The sequence below is a fragment of the Vulpes vulpes genome, chromosome 6, assembly GCF_048418805.1.
Source record: "Vulpes vulpes isolate BD-2025 chromosome 6, VulVul3, whole genome shotgun sequence".
NCBI lineage: Eukaryota > Metazoa > Chordata > Mammalia > Carnivora > Canidae > Vulpes > Vulpes vulpes.
The window spans coordinates 75,695,740-75,722,215 of NC_132785.1; the positions used below are offsets into that span (position 1 = coordinate 75,695,740).

The window sequence follows — 26,476 nt, forward strand, 5'->3', positions numbered from 1 at the left end:
AAGTCTTCACTCACTTCATTGACTTCAGCTACCACATATGTTCTGACAATCCCAAATCTAAATCTCTGCCCTCACCCGAGTTATGTATGACAAGTTACCTGCTGAGCATTCTCATCTGGTTGTCACACTTTTTGAACTTAACACATACAAAACCAAGTACTATTTCTTCTTCACATCCCTTCCCCCAACCCTGCTTGTATTCCTCCTCTGTGCCTGCTCTTGATTCATGCTGCCATCTACCCACATTCAGGCCTTGGGGGAGCTATGGCAGCTGACTACACTCATGGGCTTCAGAACAAGACTAAGTGTATGTGAACTCTGCCACTCACCAGTAATTTGGCCGTGGGCAATTTCTTAACCTTTGTGTGCCTCATAATGTCCTCATCTGAAAATGAAAATAATGCTTAATGTTTCATAGGGTTGTGATGAGGATTCAATGAATTAATATATGCCATGTGCTTGAAACAGTGGCTGTTACATGATAAATCCTATATAATGGCTATTTATATATTTTAGCTGCCCCTATCTAATTATCAAGTCCTATAGATTTTAACTCAAACATTTTCTGAAATCACCCTCTTTTGTCTCATGCCCCAGATGCTGCTCTAATTCAAGCTTTTAGTATGGTTTACTGGGATGATTGTGATGGCCTAATTGCTCTCCTTGCTTCTTGCCCTTTTTCTTTATAGCAAATGTTATGTTTCTAAAACCCAGAACTGATTTTTCCTCCTCCTCCTCCTCCTCCTTCTTCTTTCTTCTTTCTTCTTCTTTCTTCTTCTTCTTCTTCTTCTTCTTCTTCTTCTTCTTCTTCTTCTTCTTCTTCTTTTCTTCTTCTTCTTTCTTCTTCTTCTTTTTTTTTTTTTTATTCTCTCCTGGGCCTCAATTCTTTTGCCTGCAGGGCACTGTAGTTCCACTTTTTCTAAGAAAGGCTTTTCCCTGAACCATGTGGCTCCCAACAGGAGCATCCATTTCTTTTATGGTCTGCCAGTCTCAGTCACAGTTGTTGAGACCAGGCAGGCATGTAACTCAGGCTGGCCCGGTTAGAACCCATTGCTGGATCTTTCAAGCTGTAACTGTGGAAACAGAAGCAGTCTTCCTTCCATATTGTACCCGAGAAGACAACGAAGTTTGAGGACTACAGACAATTACATTTCCTGTCCTGTGTAGAAAGACAACAGGGAGCTGAAGAGATGGAAGAGACAGGTAGTTTCTTGGCTTTTAACTTCCTGCTTCCGGCTGACCCACAGTCCATGTGTACCATGATCTTTCTTATGTTACATGAGTCTTCTAATGAATTCCCACCCCCTTTTTTGTGAGCTGTATTTCTGACCCTTGCAACACTTACCACAATCACTAGGGCTTCATATTCTGATTTTTATCTTAAAAATTATAATAAACTTGTAATTTCACCACAAATTCAAGGAATAAAAATAATGGGGATATTGGTAGAGTTGCAAATGTAGATGTGAGAAAGCAAAAACTAGGAAATGCTTGGTACTCACTGCTAGGCCTTGGAATTGTCCCGTTGAACATAAACAACCTTATAAAGCACCAACATCAAACTAGGCCACTCTGCGACTGATGAAGTGAGACAAGAAAAACAAGCCCTTCTCCCCCTCACAGGCTTGTCTAAGTATAGATAGAAACAAGGTCAGTCTGCAAAAATATGAAACCTTCCCCTAACATGACTGACTGCTTCTTTATCAATTATTATCTTTGGCCTTGCTTTATTCCTCCTGTTTTATAAATAAGATTAACCAAGATATCCAATCACAAAATTGCCCCCACTTCCGGACACTTCCTTGAGCCTTACCAAAAATCTCCTAATAGAATCCTGTAAGTCCTTTTCGAAATACCTTCTTTCTCAGCCACCCACAGTTTCTGGGGTCTATGTTCTCTCACTGCAGTGAGCAAGAGGCCCAGCTTGTTTAAACAGGTAAGTTCAGGGTGGTCTTTGGCTGGAGGACATTGACACATGGAACTTTTAAGTCAGTTTTTTTGTTGAAGGGTTTTTCATTAGATTTAACCAAAAGATCCTGAAGTATATTTTGGATAGTCTTCGAGGAGCTCCCCGTGTATAATTAGTTATAATGACTGATAAACTGTAGGCTTTGATTTTCAATTACATGTTATAGAAGAATCATAAAAGATAAGACAAAATGAAAGCACATCTCATGAAAGACATTTGTACTGGAATCTAAGTTAGCACTTTGCTTCAGAACCAGAAAATAATGTTAATATTTCTACTGCATTAACCAAGGACTCTCCTAGAAATGTAAAAGCTATAGTATTAATGCATTTTGATTAAAACCTGAAGGTGGCAGTAAATTCCTAGAAAACTTAGGCACTTAGTTTAGAATTTGTATTTTTTCTTCTAATTATTCAAAATCGTATAGTAGACTGAAGTTGCATTTAATTCTATTGCGTACTAATTAAGGGATCTTCAGGAATAAGATGAAGTTCTAAACAAGGATTATATTGTTATTACTGTTTACCCACTGAAAAGAAGTCACCATGTAAAAGGCTTAGGAATATTGCAATGGATTATATGCTTTAGAGTTACTATAGAAACAAAGTATATAATTAAACAAAAGGAAACACTACAACTTTTAATACAGTTCAAAGTCCTCTGAAGGGATGTGGCATTAAATAGATAGCTTCTATTTGTCTATTAAATTTATAACCCTGTGGTTAAGCATTTGCCCCACACATTCCCGATTTTATCCTCAACATTCTTAAAATAGAATTTTGTATGGTTGTGTTTTTACCCAAGATCTACTTATAATCAATAGACTCTCTAGACTTATTAATCAGGAATGGCCTAACTGATAACTTAATACAGAAAATTTACAAAGAGCTAATTAATAAATATTAATTCATATTGGAAAATGACTTTATTGATCTTTTATATAAAGATCTAAAACTAGATTGTTTCATAGTCTCTTCTCTTGAAGGTAAACCCTGTCACTGGTATATTGAGTTATACCCAAAGTTATTGTGAAGTTTTAATGATCTCAGTACATAGCCATGAGATTATTAGAGCTTTGAAAATTAGGAACCATAAAATTTCTATGATCCTTTTAGAAGAAAGCAAAGCAAGTACTGTATACATTAGTGTGTAAATATACAAAATAGTTAATTTTGGTGAGCAAGATAAGTGATGTTGGTATTTTAAATATCTTCCTACAATTATGCTAATACATGAGTAACTACCAGTTTAGAAATTACTAAAATGGATTATTTGAATTTTCAAGACATTATTTCATTCTTCCATTTAATTTAACTTTATTTTTTGAGACTGTACTATAGTAATAAATTATTAACCACGGTAAATGTAAATTTAATTTTATAAATCCAAGAATTTATCTTTATTCTTTTTTAATCTCTTTTAGGCCGTTAGAAATTTCACATAATGACTGAAAGAGAATTAGTCATGAGTTTGTTGGTTTTGACCAGGGAAAAATGTAAAGTTAGAAGCATAGACATACAGCGTATATTTATTCCAGAAATACACCTTGTTCATAATAAAAATGTCCCAATTATTTATTTTTATTTTTATTTTTTTATTCATTTATGATAGTCACAGAGAGAGAGAGAGAGAGAGGCAGAGACATAGGCAGAGGGAGAAGCAGGCTCCATGCACCAGGAGCCCAATGTGGGATTCGATCCCGGGTCTCCAGGATCGTGCCCTGGGCCAAAGGCAGGCGCCAAACCGCTGTGCCACCCAGGGATCCCTGTCCCAATTATTTTTAATATAACAGTTCTCAACAATGATAAATAACTAGTCTATTTCTTCTTCAAATAGTGTTTAGATTTGTTTTTAATAATTGAAAACTTGTAGAAACAAAATAGAACAAAACTGTAGACTTTGTATAATTTAGGGCTATTTTAACTTATAAGTTAAATAGTGCTTGAATTCCATTTTGTTAGTTGGAGAAAACAATAGTAAATATAAATATAACTCCCTATGTGTGATCACCTTCTTGCAAATATGGACCAGTGAAATCTGCAGTAGCTCATAATTCTTGATTAGTGGTGGTTAATACTGGCTGCCAGCAGAGGGCACTTTGAGGTTTATCTGTCAGAATTCCAACACTTTGGCTGAGGAATATGGACTATTTGCCTTCAAACTGATTTCCTAAGAGTGAAGATATTTCTAATATTTTTTTATTCTCTATGTTTTCTTGTCTAATTTTACAAACCCCTAGACTGTCTGGCAGGGGATGAGAAGGCTATCTAAAAAAACAGCTGCAGTTCCCAACTGACTGCATGAGCAGATGTGTAAGAGCTGGTCCTATGGGGTGAGATTTAAGGGAGGTAGGAAACTCTGTGCATTTTTTCTCCCAGCCCCTTTCAAACTCCATCATCACTACCAGCAGTTCTCCCCTAGAGATCTGTATAGGGCCCAGAAATAAAAGCATGTGGTTTAAAACAGTCTAGTTTAGTCAATAAAAAAATGAACACCAAATGAAAAGAGGAAGCCCAAGGGGGGAATCAGTGCTGAAGTAGCCTTACAGGCAGTGGTTTTCACACTTTTTGACAGAGATACACGTCTTGATACATTCATGTGTGTGTATACACACATGTACAGCACATGCATATAAAACAAAAATATCTTGAAACAGTATTTACCCTTACAATGTATGAAAGATATATATAATTGTCTTTTTTTTCAAATGGGCTCTACACCCAATGTGGGGCTTGAACTCAGGACCCTATGATCAAGAGTTGGATGCTCCTCCAACTGATTCAGCCAGGCGTCCTGAGCTACATTTAATTTTTAAATACTTAAATATAGGAAAAAATAAATTCTAACAGAGTTTTTCAAGGAAACTGATAAACTTGTTTTGGAAATAAATGTGGAAGAACAAAAAAAAAAATTGAGCAGGATAGAGACAGCAGAGATGAAGAAAAGGGAAGGGTCAGACTGAAGTGGGGTATGGCAGTGAAACCAAGAAAAGCTCAGAAAACAAGCTACCTTATTATTGAGCACCATACAAAAATAATTAAAGAGGGAACTCTGTGATGTTAGAGAACGTTTCCTGTACTTTGCTTAGTATAGATGCCCAGGAAAACCATTTTTATATAAAAATAAAAAGTATGAAAGTCAAATCTCATACAAAATTATTATAATAAGAGAAAAGAGAAAAAGAAGTAGACTAATGTTCCTCCGCTAGAAAGACATGCCCACAATACAGATAAAAATAATGATCTACTGTGCTCAGTCAGGCAGCACATACACTAAAATTGGAATGACATATGGAGAAAATTAGCATGGCTCCTACACGAGGCTGACATGCACATTCACAAAACAGTCCATATTTAAAAACAAAAAAACAAAATAACTATGATCTATTTAAAAATAACTAAAAGATGTTAAGAAAATGTTACAAGACATGAAAAAATAAAATACATTAGTTTTCCCTTATTCACGGTTTCATGGTCTGTGGTTTCAGTTACCCATAGTCACCTGCGATGGGGAAGCAGATGATCCTCCTTCTGGCATATCAACAGAAGGTCAGTAGTCTCCTAACACTGCATCACAATGCCTACGTCATTCACCTAACTTCATCTTATCATGCAGACATTTTATCATCTCACGTCATCATAAGAATGGAGAGTATAGTCCAATATTTTGAGAGACAGAAACCACATTCACACAACTTTCATTAGAGTATATTGTTATAATTTTTCATTATTAGTTATTGCTGTTAATCTCTTAGTGTACCTAACTGTAAATTAAACTTTATCATAGGTATGTTTGTATAGGAAAGAATATAATATATAGATATGATGGTACAGTCTGTGGTTTCAGGCATCCACTGGGGATCTTGGAACAGATTCTGTACAGCTAAGGGGTATCTACTATATATCATAATTAGAAAAACTCAGAAATGAGGCATCAGAACTCTGCAAAGGACAAAAAATTTTTTAAAAAATCACTTCAAAAGTGAAGACTAAACAAGAAGGAACACAAGAGTGAATAAACCCATCACATATTCCCTTTAAAAGAAACAGAAAGTGAGGTGGGTATCTTGGCTGGTGTGAGCTGTTGGTCCAGCCCTGGGCGGTCAGATCCTGGTGGTCCCAGCCGGGCTACCGGAGCTCTCTGATACGAGGGAGGGGGGTGGGGGTTGCTGGGCCTTTGTTTTCAAGCTGGCAAGGTCGGCTCTTTCTCTGGGTTCCTTCCTCCTGAGAAAGCTCCTGTTTTCTCTTGCTCTCTTTCACTCTGCTGAAGCCTAAGGAGGTTCCAGGTCGCAATAAGCCTGTTCGAACGCACCTCCACCGGCATGTCTGAGGCCTCCTTTGCTCTAAGACCTTTCTTTCCTTTTCTAAAGAGGATCGTAGGAGCAATTCCTTGGCTCCTGGGCTAAGGCGAAGTTCTCTTTCATCCAGCAGAACAGGGTGGGAAGGAGCCTGCTGGATCCCTAACAGCCCAGCCTGGGAGGGAATGCTAAAGCAGCCTTTCAAAAGCAGCCCCCAGTACCTGGAAGCCGATATTGGTGGGCGAACCCTAGGCAGGGCCTCACAAAGCCTCTGAGTCAGAAGTTGGGAAGCCTTTTTTTTTTTTTTTGACAAGAAAAAAAAAAAAAAAAGGAAAAAAAGAAAAAGAAACAGAAAGTGAAAAGAGGAAAATTAAAAAACAAAAAATCAATTAAGTATAGGATTGAAGAGATTCAAGCAGACGAGGAGGTAACAAATACTTGGATGGACAAAGAAGATTGGTTATATGGATTATGGCACCCTTGAAAAAGAAAGCCAAAGCAAAGAAACAGAACAAACACTAAATACCCTAATTAAGAAAATTTTCCTGAAATAAAAAATATTTGAGTTTCACATTAAAAGCATAACTGAGGATATTGAATCAGAAGGACCAGTGACAAGACACATTCTAGTAAAATTACTGAGCTTAAAGGAAAAGGAACAAATTGGGGAACTAGGAAAAAAGAGCATGTAACTTACAAGAAAATTAGGGTATCCCTGGATTTTTTTTGACAAAATGCTTCATCCCAGGAGAAAATGAATTAGCATATTGAAGATATTTAAGGAAATAAAGTGTGAGCCAAGAATTTTATATTCAGTAAGACTAACTTCAGAGATAAAGGGCACAAATTGTTGCCAACAAATAAGAACTCAGGGAGCATTATTCCAGTGAATCCTTCCTAAGGAATCTACAAGAGAATGATCTTCACACAATCAAAAATGACTAGAGAGACATCAAAATAATGACTGATGAAGATGAAATATATGGTTAACATAAACTTCAAATTAAAACACTTCATTTTTCAGCGTATATCTACAACTTCAGTGTGAGATGCTATTTCTTAGAAAGTCTACTACCAGTTTTTAAAATTATCTCACCAATAATTGTGTCACAAAAATCCGACTTGAATAAATGCATGATTCTGATCTGTTTCAGCAAAGAAGTCACTCATGTCATTGAATTAGATTCCTTTTTTTAGAAAGATTTTATTATATATTGAGTAAGTGAGTGAGCATGAGTAAGAGGAGGGGTAAAGGGTGAGGGACAGAAAGAATCTCAAGCAGACTCCCACAGAGTAGGGAGCCCGATGCAGGACAATCACACAACTCTGACATCATGACTTGAAATCATGAATTCAAGAGTCTTGATCATGAAATCAAGAGTTGGACACTCTACCCACTCAGCCACTCAGGCGCCCTGAATGAAATTCCTTTTAACATGAGTGTTGGTTGCTATTTTTGTTTCTGTAAATAAGTAAGACAAATGTGAAACAATTAAGATGCATAAGAGAAGTTCACTCATTTATCAATGACAGCAAGTGACCTCTTTGATGAATTGGGTAATAGTTTTCAGATAGTTCCTCATTTTTGGGGTGCTATTCAAAATGGCTACAAACACTATATCCTTCTAAGTTTAATTTGCATTATTAACCTTTTTTTGCATCACTTTTTAAAGTCTGGACAATCATAAAAAACAAATCAAGTCCTAATTTGTATCATTTACCAATTTCTGTGGTGTGAATATTCCCACTATGGCTGATTTCAGGCAACCAAAGTGATATCACTGAATGCAGAGTTGAGAAGCCTTGTGCAATACTTACCATTACAAATAGTAATATAGAGTTTCCACCATGCAGATATAACACATGTAAACAATCTGAAAAGCCTAGCTAGTCGTAGCATGTAGCAAAGTAATTAGGAACTGATGAGTTTTGATATTTTCTACCTTTACTTTAATATACGTAGTGGTTAAGTTTATATAACTTAATATTAAAAACCAACTTGCAAAGTTCCTAAAACTTTAGTAATTGACCGGTATGAGCTGGTATGAGCTGGTTCTAGCACACCACTGGGTAAGAGGGAGAAAGTGTAGTATGTAATGGTCTGACAAAGTAAATGGAGTATAACTATCTTAAGCATAGAAGAGTGAGTGAATTTTTAAAATGTTTTCAGTAACCATATTGGTGGTAATATTAGTATTTATTATTCGAGACTGTGTGTGTATTATGAGATAAAATAAGTGAGTACTTATGAGATATTAATTTTATCAACCTATATGTTCTTGACAACCAGAATTTTCATATGGAAAAGAGATACAAAGATAATAGAAAAGAGGCTACATAAATCTTGAGTTGCAACTGGAACTCTCAATCTGGATGCAACAAATATTTTACATAGGTTTCTTAATTCTGTCTGCTGAACAGACCTGAAAGCAGTGATCAACCCAGCAACAATAAGCATCCTTTGTGCCCAGATTGTGGTACAATCTATAATTCTTATTATAATTTTCATTAAAAGAAACCAGAGCTTCTTTTTTCTTTTTTTTTTTGAAACCAGAGCTTCTTAAAAAAATGGTCAAATCTAAGATTTGAGCAAGAAATGAACAAAACTAGCCAAGAATGTCCTATATTACCAGATAGAAAGAAAACTATCAAATACTACTAGAATGTCAAATGATTCAGGATCCAGCTTTAAAGGGCTCCTGGTAGTCAAAGGTGGGACAATTGGAGTTCAATAATAACAATTATTACAATAGATTGAAGCCCATCAAGATATTTATTTTTTTACATTTAAAAAAAGATTTTATTTATTTATTCATGAGAGACACAGAGAGAGAGAGAGAGGGGGGCAGAGACACAACACAGGCAGAGGGAGAAGCAGGCTGGAGCCTGGATGCAGGGAGCCTGACATGGGACTCAATCCCTGGTCTCCAGGGTCACACCGTGGGCTGAAGCCCGCGCTAAACCGCTGAGCCACCGGGGCTGCCCCCATCAAAATATTTAAATTGCAGAGTTCATAATGATTATATGTGAGTGTGTAATTTTTGGAAATGACAAAGAAACAATTCCTTATCTTGAAAACTGATGGATAAAGGAAAGGAGTCCAACATCTATCCTGCTTTCTTATATGAATTGCACAACTTGGTGATAAAAGAGTAGATGAGCATGTTAATATAAAGGTAATCCAACAAACAAAATGATAGAATTTGCATATCACCATTTGGCAATTTCTAATAAATGGCTATATGCACAAAAAATCATTGACTTTTAAGTTCATAAAATAGATAATCAGAATTATATGCCTCTTATGGTTCTGAACTAGAGTCTGATCCAGTCTCTGGATCCAACTGACAATTTACAGAAATTCAGAGGACAGAAGAAAATCTTGAGTTTTATTAAGAACATGCAATCAGCAAAGTCCAGTCTGTGGGAAACTCTACAAGTGAAATGAAAGGGATTGGAAAACTTACAGAGGAGGAGATACTTAAAAGATGTTATAAATTTTTTTAAACCAGCCAAGACCAACTGATAGTGTGATGGGATGCATGTTTGGGTGACAAAACTATTTTTACAAAGCAAGGAATTGATTGTTATAAAAGCCAGATGGTGGTTATTTATGTGAGAAGAAGGGTTGTAACTAGGATGGAACACATCGAAGCAGCTTCTAGAGCTGCTGGCAAGATCTACTTCTTGACTAGGGTGATGTTTGCCTTATGATAATTTCTTGGGTTATACATTTGTTTTATATGATTTTTATGTCTTCACATTTTATTTTACAATAAAATGGTTCTAAAAAATTATTTCCAGGTGGATTTTGGGTTTGCACCAACATACTCAACCATGTTATCTATGAACCAGGCTTCATTTTTTTTCTTCCTCTAAGGAACATCTACTAGGCCACACATGTGAGCTGAGAGAGGTGTTGGTACAACAGAGGCAGGCAAGTGGGCAACATGTTTGTGTTATTTATCTGTGCCCTCTGTATCTGCTTAGTCCTTTCTCTCTTCCCTGCCCCAGCTTACTTATACTGTATGCAATTCCTGTTGAATAGCTCTGGTCACATAGTCACTTACTGTCCCATGGTCAGGTGCTCAGTCTCTACTAAGGCCCAATAGCAAGTCAGAAGCTGCATTTAAAATGATATATAAATTTCTGCTGTTATTCCAGAATAGTCAGGCAAGTTATTTGAGACTTGCCAGAGACTGCAAAGCATCCTTGTCTACCACAAACACTTTGAGCACACAGTATTTGCTGGATTGTAACCTATATACCAGGGCTGTTTGTAGCACAGACTAAGACTGCCGCAGACCCCTCCCTTACTCTTAACTGACAGCATTTGGAGTCATCTGAGCAATGGTTGTATTCTCAAATGTGTACGTGGTCTCCAAAATCTGAACATCGCTACTATTCATTGTGCCTTTCTTAATAGGAGATGCAAGATTCAGTAAGGTGTTCTTTATCTTAGATAGTACATCTCAGGGTGACCCCTTAATCCAGTCTCACTTAGTATGGTAACTTTATTAATGGGGCAGTTCCTCCAGTCACTTCATGGTCATCTTCCACTTTCTAATGCACATATTCCTGATCAGAACATTTAGAGTACTTGCCCCCCACCCCAATCATCTGAATTGATTAATAAAATGCCCCAATATAACTGACCAGCATCGTATTCTGTGTAATGTCCAAGCAATGAAAATTCTTTTGACCTATATTGAAATGGAGAGCAGGAGAATTAAGTCAGCCAATACAATCTTGGGACAAGACCATGAATGTGTAATGTCTGGTACAAGTGAGTGTTGAATTGCTCTGATCTTTTTTTCCTGGTAAGGATTTAAAAGACTACCTTTGCCAGATTAATGGCTACATGCCACATGCCAGAGTCTGTCAGTCTGTTCCATTAAACACAGCCCACATCAAAATCACAGCACAGCAGCTGTGACTGGGGCTATCACTAGGTTCAGTTTACAGCAGCCTACTGTCCTGCCATGATCTGTATGAGTTTTGCTAATACTGTACCTGAACGTTAAAGGGATATGATGAGGACTACTACACTATTTTACTTTTTTTTTAGAAACAGAGAGAGCACAAAAGGGCTTGTGTGGGGGCCAGGGGGAGACGGAGGGAGAGAGAATCTTAAGCAGGCTCTATGAGCCTGATGCGGAGCTCCCCACCCCCAATCCCTCCCTACTTGATGGCACCTGGGGCTGAATCTCAGGACCCTGAGCCAAAATCAAGAGTCAGACGAGGATTACCAGACTGAGCTACCCAGGCACTCCTCTCCCTTATATTTTAAGGATATCATTACTCTGACATTTCATCCAGGATATAGTATTAATTTTAGTTTACTAATAATTTACTGATGAATTATTCTGAATCTTAATTTTCAAGTTCTATGTATGATGTTTGTGTTGCTATGAATGAACAAAATCTACAGTAGACATCTTAAGGACTAATAAGTTTCTAAATTTATTGCAATACTGTAAGATATAATGAAATTTTATAAAAGTAAAGGTATAGTTTAAATCTGTTGGTTGATTTATATAAATAATTGAACACACAATATTCCACAATTCTAGAGGAGTATTTTTTTTTGGGGGGGGGGGGAAGCACTATGAATGATTTTCTCTTTTGCACATATTTTGCTACAACTGTCAAGGTTCTCCAGAGAAAGAGAACCAATAGGATTTATGTTGGAAAAGATTTATTATAAGGAGCTAGCTCACTTCATTACGGAAGCTGAGAAGTCCAACCATCTGCAAATTGGAGATCCAAGAAAACTAATGGTGGAATCCTGTCACCAGAGGTGGGTTCTTGGGCCCCAAATAATAGAAACTACCAACTGGGCCCTAAAGGCAAGAGGACATGCAGGGCTCCGGCTCCAGCTAAACGGAGACACAATACCAATTTAAAGTACTTTACACAGCCTGCAACAACATCAGTAAGACTCTGCCTTTATCCCATTCCAGTCCAATATGCTAATGAGGGAAAGAGAAAAAAGTACTTCGTCCTGATTGGTTGGTAGGGCCTCATTTTGATTGGTTGGAAGGGCTTGGCCTTGATTGATTGGAAGGACCTATCCTGATTGGTTGATATTGGCAGGCAACTCAGGCAGCTCATTGGTGTTTTTTTGGAGCCAGGTCTCTTAAGTTCTCTTTGCATATGGCGCTGCAACCTGGTTGTTCTCTGTGAGAGGAAGGTTTGATGGTGACAGGCAACAGAAAGCGCTCCAGGTACATAGTTTTTCACTTACAGCTTGTTCCTATAGTCCCTGTCTCAGGCACAGGCTAAATCCAAAGGCCCTGAGAAACGGGGACAGATGGCATAAAGACTATTCCAAGGGCAGGGGAAGACTGTTCCAACTTAAGAGGCAGGAAGTAAAAAGGGGCAAATCCCTTTCTCCCCTGCATTTTGTTCTATTTACGCCCTCAATGGATTGCATGATGCCCACCCACATTGAGGAGTTCAAACTACTTTTCTGAGTCCACCAGTTCAAATGCAAATCTCATCTGGAAACTATCACATATACACTCAGGAATAATGTTTAATCTGGGCACCCTTTGGTGCATAAAATTAATCATCACAGGCAGGTAACTGTGTCTATTTTTTCCTTCTTTGGTAATTTGAATAGTTTCTAAATGAATTATTAAGTTTGAGGGTGTTAAAAAGTGTACATATATTATTAGAAATTGAGATGTTTATTTGGATTTTGTAGATTTGTTAAAATATTTAAAGAAAACATTTATTACTAGGTCTTGCATATAAGTGTTTCTTTGTAAAAATAAAGCAGTTTAGGGACGCCTAGGTGGTTCAGTTGGTTAGGCATCTGCCTTCAGCTCAGGTCATGATCCTGGGGTCCTGGGAACTAGCTGCATGTTTGGCTCCCTGCTAGGTGGAGAGTCTGCTTCTCCCTCTCCCTCTGCTGCTCCCCTTGCTTGTACTTGCTTTTGTCAAAGAAATAAATCTTAAAAAAAAAAACAAAAACCCATAAAGTAGTTTAGAGGTACTTAGCTGGCTCAGTTGGTGGAACACATGACTCTTGATGTCGGTGTTGTAAATTTGAGCCCCACATTGCATGTAGAGATTACTTTAAAAATAGAAATCTTTTTTTTTTAAATGAAGTAGTTTAATAAAGTCTAAGATTACTTATTATTGCAGTGAATATTATTCTTTTAGAGATTTATTTTAGAGAGTGCATGCATGTGAGTGGGGGGAGGGGCAGAAGGAGAGAGAATCTCAGACTCTATACAGAGCATAGAACCTGACTCGAAGCCTCTATCCCAGGACCCCAGGATCATGACCTGAGCTGAAATTAAGAGTCCCATGCTCAAGCAACTGAGCCACCCAGATGCCCCTTAATATTATTACTTTTTAAATCTCCAGATCCAGCACTTGAACTTGAATACAGCTCTGTAATTTTTATTTTTTTACTTTATAATTGTTTTCTTCTAATAATAAAACCATCCTTTTAAAGAAAAATTTGTACCAGTTCTGCCATAGTGTTACGATGATTATACTAGAGAAATCTCACATTTCCTAATATCCCTTCTAGAAAGCTTACTGGAAGTCTGTAATGAAACATTTAAAAGTCTTGAAAATCCTAATACTTTTTTGCTAACAGCAGAAAAAATGCTTTCTTAGTTCTCCTCATAACCAACTGTGAATTCTGTTAATATAAAATTAAACTGGGAACATTCAACAGTAATTCTCACATTAAGGTGATCAGATTGAACATTAGATCACAGAAATCAAGAACGATGCTAACAGACAAAAGATTGAATGACTCTTTCTTAGCTATTGTATTTATCACATGTGCTCCACTATCTTTCAGACCAATGATGGTAGTTGGCTGCAATGGTTGTTGCAATATGCACATTTCTTGCTAAGGATTCTTGTTTTGTCTCTGATATTTTCTATTCTGTGATAGCTGGTTTCTAAGATGGATCCCAGTGCTCTCAACTGGTGTTTACATCCTTGTGTAGTCCTCTCTCACCCTCACTGTGATTGAGCTGTGTAGCCAAGTTGGGTATTACCAAATGATGGTGTCTGACTTCTGAGGCTTGGTCATAAAAGACATTGTAGTTTCTCCCTTGCTGTCTCTTGGATCACTCACTTTGGGAGAAGCTGGCTACTGTGTCATGAAGACACCCAAGCAGCCCTATGGAGGGTCCACATGATGAGCGTAAGACATTCTGATCGTAAGGCACCTTGTCAAACTTGTGAGTGAGCTGTCATTTCAAGAATGTTGCATAAATGAAATCATATGGTATGTAATTTCTGGTTTGGCTTTTTAAACTCAGCATAATACCCTGGCATGGGACCACAGCCTTTTCTGTGTCATTTAGCTGGAGTAGAGTGGTAATTATCTAGAAGTTTTCTGTCTTGCTAGACTGTCTCTTTCCTGGTACTTTGCCTGTAGGGGGCAGATTTTTGTGGGTTTTTTTCTGGCCTGCATCCATAGACGGTAACACGTTACCACCTTCTTCAGCTCCAATTCTGAGAATATAGGAGACAAACAAAACAGAAACAAAACTCCAGGGAACTAACTATCATGTTAATTCCTCAGATCCTAAGTCCTTTAGCCAATCTGCATGTCTTTTCCCCTTTACGGTGTCTTATGTTTGTTTTATATGTTTTCAGTTGTAGTTCATGGAAGAAATAGGGAAAATTATACCTGCTCCATCTATTAAGAAGTGGAAGTCCCCAGGGCTGCCTCTTCACTACATGAAAGGAAAATATTTTTTATGATGTAGATTTATACTTTTTTGTTTTTGTGGTTTGAATATTTTAGTTGCAGGAGAGAACACATTGGTCTTTATTCATTTGTCCAACTCGTATTATTCAGTTAAAACAAATAGAAATAAACTAGCTCTTTGGATTGTCTGTGTTACTTATGGTTGTTTTTATACCTGTTTGGATGGATTGAGGGAAGTGCAGCAGAGAGTCTGGAGGATCATGAGCAAACAGTCTTGCTCTGGCTCCTAAGGTATTTTTAGGAGCCTCATACTCATCAGAAACCTCTTCTACCCCTGAATTCTCTCCCCTAAGTCTTATAAAATGTTTTGTAATTGACAAATTCAACATGGGCTCAATTGTCTAAGTAAACACACAGTGAATGACAGACAGTTCCTATATTCCTTCACCTTGTTTCATGCTGCCCCTTATGAATGACTGTCTGGTTTGGGGAACTCAGCAATACAGTACTGACAGCTTTCTGTAATTCCAAGTAAAGCCCTCAGGTTCATTTTGAATGGTGGACAGACAGGAATGGATGTTTGAATTAGCACAGAGCCAAAATTGAACCAGGATTCATTCTTCACACAGGGTGTAGAGAAATATCCCACCAGTACAATAAATTATTATAAGACAGGAATTACCCACTTTTAATATAAAAAGACATTCAAGCTGAGACTAACTTCTGGGATCTCTAATGTCAGTATTTTTACTTTATGTTCTTCTTGTGTTCACCAAGGGAAAGCAGCATCAATGTTAAACTAGATTGGGGGCTTGATTTGGGGCTTTTGCCCACAGTCATTTGAGCTTTCCTGTCTCTTCCCTGCTTTATCTTTGCTTTATTTTTCAGAATATGCATGATCTTTTTTCTGTGATCTCTCTATACTTTCTATTCATTTAATCTTTTTCGTAAGAATACCTCAATATATCTACTTTTCATACCCTTATCCCAACCTTCATAAGATTGATTATATTACAGTCACCTAACATTAGTGACAATAACTACTTTTTGCTTTCCTTTGTACCCAGAGCTACCTTCTTTCAGTAGTGGCTGCAAGAGAAGCCAGAGAACAAACTGTCCTTGTTCTTCTAAGATAATTTACCTAACCCACTTTCTTTCCCTTTTTTCTATTTTGCATGGGTGTTCACTTGTCTCGATTATCAAGACCTGGTTATCCCTATACCTATGCAGTGTGACTTAGATCTATTTATTTCTAGAACCCTGAATTTTTCTTGGTAATTGATATCTCAGATTCCCTTGGCTAACCCGATCTGTTACCCAACCTGAGGCTTACTCAAGACCAAAAGTTTGTGGAATCTTTACTGTCTGATTCCTAGACTTTGCTTATTTTTGAATATCCCCCTCAATGACTAGCTTTGGGTCCCTTAACATGTTTCTCATCTTCACCATTTCTCACACTGTTACATGTGGCAACTTTGTGAAATGTGAACTCCTTTTTGTCAGACTTGGACTCATGACCCTATCTACCCACCTCCACGCCTACATCTACACTTGGAAAATTTGACTTTCCACATCCAATCGATCATGAAACCCTGTCAATTTTGTGTTCTAGAAATTTCTAAAACCTACTCCCTCAGCATTAGGTAGGACTGCTTCAGCGGATAATTAACAGAAACAATTCAAGCTAGCTTTGCAAAAAAAAAAAAAAAAAAAAGAAATGTATTATTCTTTATCACTAGAAAGGTCCAGAGATTAAGCAGAGTTAATTAGACCCATATATTCAAACAGTGTCATCAGGAACCTGCCTTTCTCCATCTCTCAGCTTGGGTTCCTTCTGTGTAGCTTCACTCTGTGGCAGGCAGAATTTTTTATGGTGGGAAAGATGGTGCTCTGCAGCTCCAGGCTTACATGGTGCTTATAGACCTAATCTCTGGGTCAGGAAACTAGGGGACTGAGGTGCAGGGATGAGAAGGAGACCTACTTTGGCAGGATTGGAACTTTTTCTACCTTGTGCTGATTAAATAAGTGCACCAATACATCATCACAAATTGTATTACGAACTGGAAATTCAATCCGGAGAGACATCTGTTGAGATATGAGCTAATAGGAAATAAAAACTCTGTTAAGTAGGCAGAAGATGAGACGGTATGGACAGCAGTATCAAATACCGCCAAGGGGATGAGCAAGTGAAGAACTGAAAAGTGTCAATTGGATTCAACAACATGGAAGTCAGTGAGGAGTTTGACAAGGGGATGTTTGTTGGGACAAATAGTCAGGATGTGGTGGGTTGTGAAATGAAAGGGAGCAGAAAGGGAGGGAGCATGGAAGAGAGGTGTGGGAAGACTGTTGGGAAGGAGCCAGTGGAGTGAGGCAGTTTGAAGATCCAGGGTAGAGGAAGGCACTTGAGAAGTCACAAGAGGTAGGCCACTTCTCCCTCTGAAACAGGAGGGAAGGAAAGAAGATTCATACATAGATAGATTTGTGTTATTGTTCTGGTGGCAGGACTTGGAGGGGGTCCTTTTGATGGCTTTTGTTTCTCTATGAAAACAGAAGTCTGATTGCCTCAGATTGCCTGCTGAGTGATTCTGCAGGGCCGAGTGGGGAGGGGCGTGTGTGGCAGGACTCAGAAGTTTGAGAAGAATAGAGAAGATTTTTATCTGTGTTACAGAGGTGTGGAGAAGAGAAAAGTAAGACAACTAGAAAAACGTAATTCTGTAGTTTCTTTTCAGTGCGGAGAGCCCATTTGAGGTTGATGACCATAAAACTATAGTAGCTTCCAGCTACTTGACTGTGATTTTTCTCCAGCAAAGCTCATAGGACAGTGGGAGGAGGTAGGAAGTTGGTGTTACGCAAGGCTGGAAGGACAATGGGGCAATGGAATTTAAAACTGTGCTCTTAATCTATAGTCTGTTCTGCCTTCTTTGACAACATTTTCCATTTCTTTTATAGATATTGATTTGATCAAATAATGCTTGTCATTTTTATTTCTTAGTAAATTCTGTATTATATATATTTAAAGTTTTAGCATAAAGTTATAGACAATATTTTGTAAAGAAAAGAATCTTTCAGCTCTATCATTATAGCCTATTTCATTCCTTACTTTTTGTATATATTTGTTCTTTTCTCTTTCTTTTTTATTTTTTTAAAGATTTTATTTATTCATGAGACACACAGAGAGAGAGCAGAGACATAGGCAGAGGGAGAAGCAGGCTCCATACAGGGATCCAGTGTCTCCAGGATCACACCCTGGGCCAAAGGCAGCGCTAAAGCACTGAGCCACCTGGGCTGCCCTGTTCTTTTTTCTTGATTAGCTGGAGGTTTTTTTCTTTTTCTTTTTACTCCTCAGAGAACCCATTCTTTTAAAGCCATCTTTAGTGTTGTTCATGCTTCTTTCTGTTTCCTGTATTAGACAGTTGCTGTGGGGGGAGAGGGACACATTTTGCCCATTTGTACCCCTAATAACATTGGACTGTGGTGTCTTCCACAACCATGGGATTCAATTCATTTTATGGAATTGGCTTACATTTTAATGTGTGGTCATTTTCTTCTAGATTCTCTAAAAGAAACTAGGGACTTTACTAGATTTGCCCCAGTTTCCTAGTTTAGGACTTATAGGTTTTTCTACTTCAACAAATTAGTAGAAAAGTTTACAAATTATGTTTTATAGACTAAAAGACTATTTACTGTGGCCATGTGGGAAAAGGAGGAGATACCAAAACCCCCTATTTTTTGGTTTCTGAAATTGGAATTAAGAGCTGATGTTTGAATTGCCTATCTAGCTATCAACTTGGTGGCTTTGGGAATAGCTTCACTGCAGAGTACTAGGTGGTGTGTATACAATAGAATTAAAGAGGTTAATTTTCCTTCTGCAAAAATGTTTTGGTAGAATGTTAATGAGTGGGTGGGATAATGGGCATTCGGGCATTCTTGTTCACTATATGAGGAGGTGAATATCATTATGGCTTATATGAAAAGCTATTTGGTAATATCAAAAGCCTTAAATATATGCATATTTGTATATCCCAGAAATAGTACTGCCAAGAATGTATCCTATGTCAATAATATAGAGAAGGCAAAGATATGTGTATATACATAGATATTTATTGCATCACTGTATAGAATAGAAAATGGAAACTGAAATTTTTGAATAATAGTGATTTGTATAGATTCTAGTATAGCAATATAATAGCTGGCATGTCATGTAAAAACAAATGTATGTATATAAATATATATATTATATGTAGTTATATAATTTATAGTTTAAAAACTGGAAAAAAGGTTTTAGTCAAGGTAGAAACAGGATACAGATGGCACACTCAACTTGAGTAATGTGAGAGAGTTCAATATAGGGATTATTTACAAGGTGTAAGCAGGATATAGAGAAACAACAAAGAATGGTATAGAATCGGGAGCTGGTGAAGGTGTGGAGGATAGGATGTTCTTACCATTGCAGGTCTGCCTGAAGGGGCTAGAGGAAGGGGCTGTGAGGCAGGGAAAGCTACGTGGAAACACCTTTTGACAGGATTTATGACTTTTCTAAAGGCGTGTAGCCTTTCCACAACAACTGTACAGTGTGGGTGCTAAGAAATGAATGTCTTGGCCTCTCCCTCCCTGCCCTTACTCTATTACCAGTGTTCTTCATTCACTGAGCTCAAGCAGAAGTCAGCCTGCAAAGGGGTTCCTTGATACATCCATATAGATCAGTCTCCTTAGGCACAGAGCAGGGTGGCAAGATTGAGAGGGGATCTGGAGGGGCAAATGGAAAATATCCAGATCAACAGAGGTATACAATATGTTAATAGAGATTACCCTGGGCAGTGGGATTATCGATGGATATTCTTCTTCTTCTAATTTTTTGAAAGTGAACACATATGATTTGTATATTTTTTTAAAGTTTAAAAGTTACTTTTCTTCCCATAGGCATAGTTTACCTTAAATCATCTTAAAATTATAAACTTGGTTTGCCAAAATTCAGTTGTTTTGTACTTACACAACAAGTACAAATTAATTATTAATTAATTATTAATTAATTATTTAAAATTATCCTCAAGGTTTCTTTAGTTAGAAAATAAAAACTTCACCTGATTCCCCAATGTTAGCATGTGGGGGTGTGGGGGGTAATTGGGTTTATTTGGGAATGCTTATTGTCTCTTGATGAAATTCTTGGGACCACTGTGACATTTCGTTATATATAAAAATAGTCTGAGTTTCTCAGAGGAAAAGAGCTTTAAAGACACAGTATAATTCTATAATCCTGATGGAATATAGAATTTAGTTGGATTAATAGATAACATCATTAAAGCATTATTTTTGAAATGAATTTATTAGCCCAGCTTAAGATAAAATAGCCTATGTGATGTCTTTCTGTGGTATATAAAGAAACATTTATATTACTGATTTGTGAATACTGACACCCATGGAGCAGCTTTAATGTATACTTCTTTTCCTTCCTTCCTTTAATTATTTTTTAAAAGATTTTATTTATTTATTCTTGAGAGACACACACAGAGAGAGAGAGAGGCAAAGACACAGGCAGAGGGAGAAACAGGCTCCACTCAGGGAGCCCGATGTGGGACTCGATCCCAGGTCTCCAGGATCAGGCCCTGGGCGGAAGGTGGCGCTAACTGCTGAACGCCAATACATAAATATTGATGTATTTTTTTATTGGAGTTGTCAACCGATAGCATAACACCCAGTGCTCATCCTGTCAAGTGCCCCCTTCAGAGCCCGTCACCCAGTCAGCCCACCACCCCCCCCGCCCACCTCCCCTTCCACCACCCCTTGGTCGTTTCCCAGAGTTAGGAGTCTCTCATGTTCTGTCACCCCCACTGATATTTCCCACTCATTTTCTCTCCTTTCCCCTTTAATCCCTTTCACTATTTTTTATATTCCCTGTATGAATGAGACCATATAATGTTTGTCCTTCTCTGACTGACTGACTTCACTCAGCATAATACCCTCCAGTTCCATCCATGTCAAAGCAAATGGTGGGTATTCGTCCTTTCTGATGGCTGAGTAATATTTCATTGTATACATAGAAGACATCTTCTTTATCCATTCGTCTTTCAATGGACACTGAGGCTCGTTCCACAGTTTGGCTACTGTGGACATTCCTGCTATAAACATCGGCTTGCGGGTGTCCTGCCATTTCACTGCATCTGTATCTTTGGGGTAAATCCCAGCAGTGCAATTGCTGGGTTGTAGGACAGTTCTATTTTTAACTCTTTGAGGAACCTCCACACAGTTTTCCAGAGTGGCTGTACCAGTTCACATTCCCACCAACAGTGCAAGAGGGTTCCCCTTTTTCCACATCCTCTCCAACATTTGTTGTTTCTTGTCTTGTTCATTTTCCCCATTCTCACTGGTGTGAGGTGGTATCTCATTGTGGTTTTGATTTGTATTCCCCTGATGGAAAGTGATGCGGAGCATTTTATCATGTGCTTTTTGGCCATGTCTATGTCTATGTCTTCCCAACCTTGCATCCTGGGGATAAATCCGACTTGGTCATGGTGAAAAATCCTCTTAATGTACTATTGGATCCTATTGGCTAGTATCTTGTTGAGAATTTTTGCATCTGTGTTCATCAGGGATATTGGTCTATAATTCTCCCTCTTGGTGGGGTCTTTGTCTGGTTTTGGAATTAAGGTGATGCTGGCCTCATAAAACAAGTTTGGAAATATTCTATCCCTTTCTATCTTTTGGAACAGCTTTAGTAGAATAGGTATTGTTTCTTCTTTAAACAAATTTGATAGAATTCCCCTGGGAAGCCATCTGGCCCTGGACTTTTGTGTCTTGGGAGTTTTTAAATGACTACTTCCATTTCCTCCCTGGTTATTGGCCTGTTCAGTTTTTCTATTTCTTCCTGTTCCAGTTTTGGTAATTTGTGGTTTTCCAGAAATGCATCCATTTCTTCTAGATTGCCTAATTTATTGGCATATAGCTGCTCATAATACATTTTTAAAACCGCTTGTAGGGGATCCCTGGGTGGCGCAGTGGTTTGGCGCCTGCCTTTGGCCCAGGGCGCGATCCTGGAGACCCGGGATCGAATCCCACATCCGGCTCCCGGCGCATGGAGCCTGCTTCTCCCTCTGCCTGTGTCTCTGACTCTCTCTCTCTCTGTGTGACTATCATAAAAAAAAAAAAAAAAAAAAAAAGATTTAAAACCGCTTGTATTTACTTGGTATTGGTTGTGATCTCTCCTCTTCCTTCATGATTTTATTAATTTGAGTCTTTTTTCTTTTTAATAAGGCTGGCTAATGGTTTATCTATTTTATTAATTCTTTCAAAGAACCAACTCCTGGTTTTGTTGATCTATTCTATAGTTCTTCTGGTCTCTGTTTCATTGAGTTCTACTCGAATCTTTATTATCTCTCTTCCTTCTGCTTGGTGTAGGTTTTATTTGCTGTTTTTTCTCCAGTTCCTTTAGGTGTGAGGTTAGCTTGTGTATTTGAGTTTTTTCCAATATTTTGAGGGATGCTTGTATTGCGATGTATTTCCCTTTTAGGACTGCTTTTGCTGTATCCCAAAGATTTTGAATGGTTGTATCTTCATTTTCATTAGTTTCCATGGATCTTTTTAATTCTTCTCTAATTTCCTGGTTGACCCATTCATCTTTTAGCAGGATGCTCTTTAACCTCCACGTGTTTGAGTTTCTTCCAAATTTCTTCTTGTGTTTGAGTTCTAGTTTCAAAGCATTGTGGTCTGAAAATGTGCAGGGGACAATCCCAATCTTTTGGTATAGGTTGAGACCTGATTTGTTACCCAGGATGTGGTCTACTCTGCAGAAAGTTCCATGTGCACTTGAGAAGAATGTGTATTCACTTGCGTTCGGATGCAAAGTTCTGTATATATCTGTGGCACAATTTTTTAAATTGCATTTTCTGTTAGTGCCTTTTCTGGGGAAAAGATGGGAATATGTGTATGGCATGTAAAGATGTCATCTGCCAAAACCAGTGATAAAAAGAAAATATTAAAATCAGCCAGAGAAGAAAAAAGACATTGCATTAGTTTCCTATGGCTGCTAACAAACTACTTTAGAGGCTTAAAGCAAACCAAATTTATTATCTTATAGTTTTGTAGTTCAGAAGTCTGACATGAGTTTTACTGGGCCTAAAACAAGGTATCACCAAGGGCTGCTTTCCTTTCTGGAAATTCTAGGAAAGAATGGGCTTCGTTGTCTCTTTCAGTGTCTAAAGGTCACTCACATTCCTTGGCTCGTGGCCCCTTTCTCCATCTTCAAAGCTAGCATGCAGCATCTCTGTGATCCTGCTTCCATAGTTACATTTCTTTCTCACTCTATTCTGCCTCTCTCTTCTACTTTAAAAACCGTTGTAATTAGATTGGACTCACACAGATAACGTTGGATAAATTCCCTATTTTAAGGTCATCCTATTAACAACCTTAATTCTATCTGCAATTTTAATTACCTTTTGCATCTAACCTACCATATTCATTGGTTTCATGAATTAGAACATGAGCATCTCTGAGAACCATTTTTCTGCTGACTATAGTCCATTTTTCTGTCTCCCAAGTATATCTGTACATGGCTCACATGTAAAATACATTCATCCCATCTCAAGATCTCCAATTATAGCATCAACACAGAAGTAAAACATTTCATCTAAATCTCATTAGCTCAAAATTCCGGAATCATCATCATTTAAATTAAGTAGGGTTTTTGTTGTTGTTGTTGTTGTTGTTGTTTTTACTTACCATATACATATTACAAACAGAGTAAAAAAGATAAAGATTACCACAGACTTCTTATCTGAAACAATGTAAGAAAATAGTGGAGCAACCTACTTTCAAGTAGTGAAGGAAAAAATGGTCCTGTAGAATTCTATAGCCAGCAAAAATGTATTTATTTTATTCATTTCAAAGGAAGGTAGAAAAAGGAAAAAGGGAAAAGAACACATGGGCCATATAGGAAAGCAGTAATGTGATGGACTTTAACTTAACCACATCAATGATGGCATTAAATTTGAACAGCCTAATTATAAGGCATAGATGATCATTTTGAATAAAAGCAAAACTCAATAATATGCTGCCTACAAGAAACACAGTTTAAATATAAAGACAAGGGACACCTAGGTGGCTCAGTAGTTGAGCATCTGTCTTTGGCTCAGGTCATGATTCTGGTGTCCTAGGATCGAGCCCTGCATCATGTTCCCCACAGGGAGCTTGCTTCTCCCTCTGCTTATGTATCTGCTTCCTTTCTTTCTTTCTTTTTTTTTTTTTTTAAGCACTGTTTTTTTTTTAATATATTTTTTTTAATTTTTATTTAGTTATGATAGTCACAGAGAGAGAGAGAGAGAGAGAGGCAGAGACACAGGCAGAGGGAGAAGCAGGCTCCATGCACTGGGAGCCCGACGTGGGATTTGATCCCGGGTCTCTAGGATCGCGCCCTGGGCCAAAGGCAGGCGCCAAACTGCTGCGCCACCCAGGGATCCCTGCTCCTTTCTGTATGTCTCATGAGTAAATAAATAAAGTCTTAAAAAAAAAAGACAAATAGGTAAAAAGTAACAAACAGGAAAAGATATTTCATGCTAATATTAATTACATAAAAGCTGGAATGGTTATTGATAACAAAGTAGATTTCAGAACAATGACCTTTAGTAGGAATGAAGAATGTGATTTCATAATGATAAAGGAGATTATCATGAGGCCTAATAATCCAAAACATTTATACAGCTAGCAAAACTTCGGAATACAAGAAACACAAACTGATGGTACATCAAGGAGTAGACAAATGCACAAGTATAGTCAATGATTTAAAAACCTTTCTCTCAATGATTGGTGGAACAACTAGACAGAAAATAAGTGATGACATAAGAGAATACTATTAATAACTTCAACTAATAGTATTAACAATGCTATTAAACAATACTATTAAGAAACTTCAACTAATTGACCTTTTAAAAATCCCATCCAAAAACAGCAGAATGCATACTTTTTTCATATACAACATATCATTTACCAAGATAGACCATATCTTGGAGCATAGAACATGTTTAAATGAGAGTAAAGATTTTCATGTCATAAAAACATATATTCTCTATTCACTATGGAGTTAAAGTAACCATCAATAACCAAAAGATCTCTGGAAACTAAAGAAAAGATTTCTAAATCCTAAATCCTAAATCACCCATGGAACAAAGAAGAAATCAAAAGAAAAATTAAGTATTTTGAAGTGAATTAAAAGGGAAACAAAATGTGTAGCATGTTGCTGCTAAAGTAGTACTTAGTGGGACATTTACAGTACCAAGTGAAAAGAAGAAAAGTCTCAGATAAATGATCTCAGCTTCCACTTAGGAAGCTTGAAAAAGAAGAGCAGATTATACTTATAATAAACAGAAAAAAGAAATAATAAAGACTAGAAACAAATGAACTAGAAAATAAAAATAGGAGAGAAAAGTCAAGGAAACCAACAGCTGATTCTTTGAAGAAAACAAAGTGACCAACTTCTAGTCAGAATGATCAAGATAAAAAGGAGATAAGACACAAATTACCAATATCAGGAATGAGAGAGGAAATCACAATCTGTCTTAGAGCTATCTAAAAACTAAAAAACTATTTCAAACAACTATAGGCCAATAAGTTTAACAACATAGATGAAATGGAACAACTCTTTGAAAGATGCAGACTACTAAAGCTCCTTTGAGAGAAACAGATTACTTCAATAGTCTTATATCTATTAAAGAAATTGAATGTGTATTCAGTGTAGTTAAAAACCTTTCCACAAAGAAAATTTCAGGCCCAGGTGGCTTCATGGTGAATTCTCCCAAGCATTTAAGGAAGAAATAATAGCAACACTCCATGAACACTTCCAGAAAATAGAAGAGAAAGTTCTCAATTAATGAGAATGAAGACCAGAATTACTGAGACTAGAATAACTCAGATACCAGTAAGAGGAGAGGCATATCTCTTATTAACATATCTGCAAAAGTTCTAAATAAAATTTTAGCAAATCAAATTCAACAATATACAAAAAGCATACATTGTGATCAATGGAGTTTATTCTAGGGGTAAAGATTGGTTTAACATTTGAAAATCAACCAATAAAAATCACCATATTAACAAACTAAAAAAGAAAAATCATATGTCCATCTCATTAGATACACAAACAGTATTGGACAAGATCCAACACGTATTTCTGATAACTCTCAGGAAGCTAGGAATAGAAAGGCACTTCTTCAACCAGATGAAGACCTTCAATGAAAAATCTAGAGCTAACATCATACTTAATGGGCAAAGAATTAATGCACTCATTCTAAAATCAGGGACAAAGAAAGGATGTACGTTTCATCATTTTTATTCAGTATAATTTTGAATTATATTGAAGATACTAGCCAGTGCAAGAGGAAGAAAAGGCATCTAGACTAGAAAGGAAGAAGTAAAACTACATTTTTTGGCAGATGACATGCTGAAAACCTTGTGGATTCTACAAATATGATACTAAATGTGACTATCAAGGTTGCAGAACATAAGCTATTCAATTATATTATGTTATAATATACTAAAT

General features: G+C 37.3%; 1 long non-coding RNA gene and 1 other non-coding gene across 2 annotated transcripts in view; both read left to right on the forward strand.

Moving 5' to 3' along the window:
* Nucleotides 1-1,811: 1,811 nt before the first annotated feature.
* LOC140599356 (uncharacterized) overlaps nt 1,812-26,476 on the forward strand; it is a 110,729-nt gene continuing 86,064 nt past the window's right edge. The window contains exons 1-2 of the long non-coding RNA XR_012002134.1: nt 1,812-1,936; nt 5,457-5,517. This is a non-coding gene — a long non-coding RNA (uncharacterized lncRNA). The remainder of the gene's footprint in view (nt 1,937-5,456; nt 5,518-26,476) is intronic.
* LOC112935377 (U6 spliceosomal RNA) lies at nt 5,218-5,326 on the forward strand. The gene has a single exon (XR_003238162.1). It is a non-coding gene; the product is annotated as a U6 spliceosomal RNA (small nuclear RNA).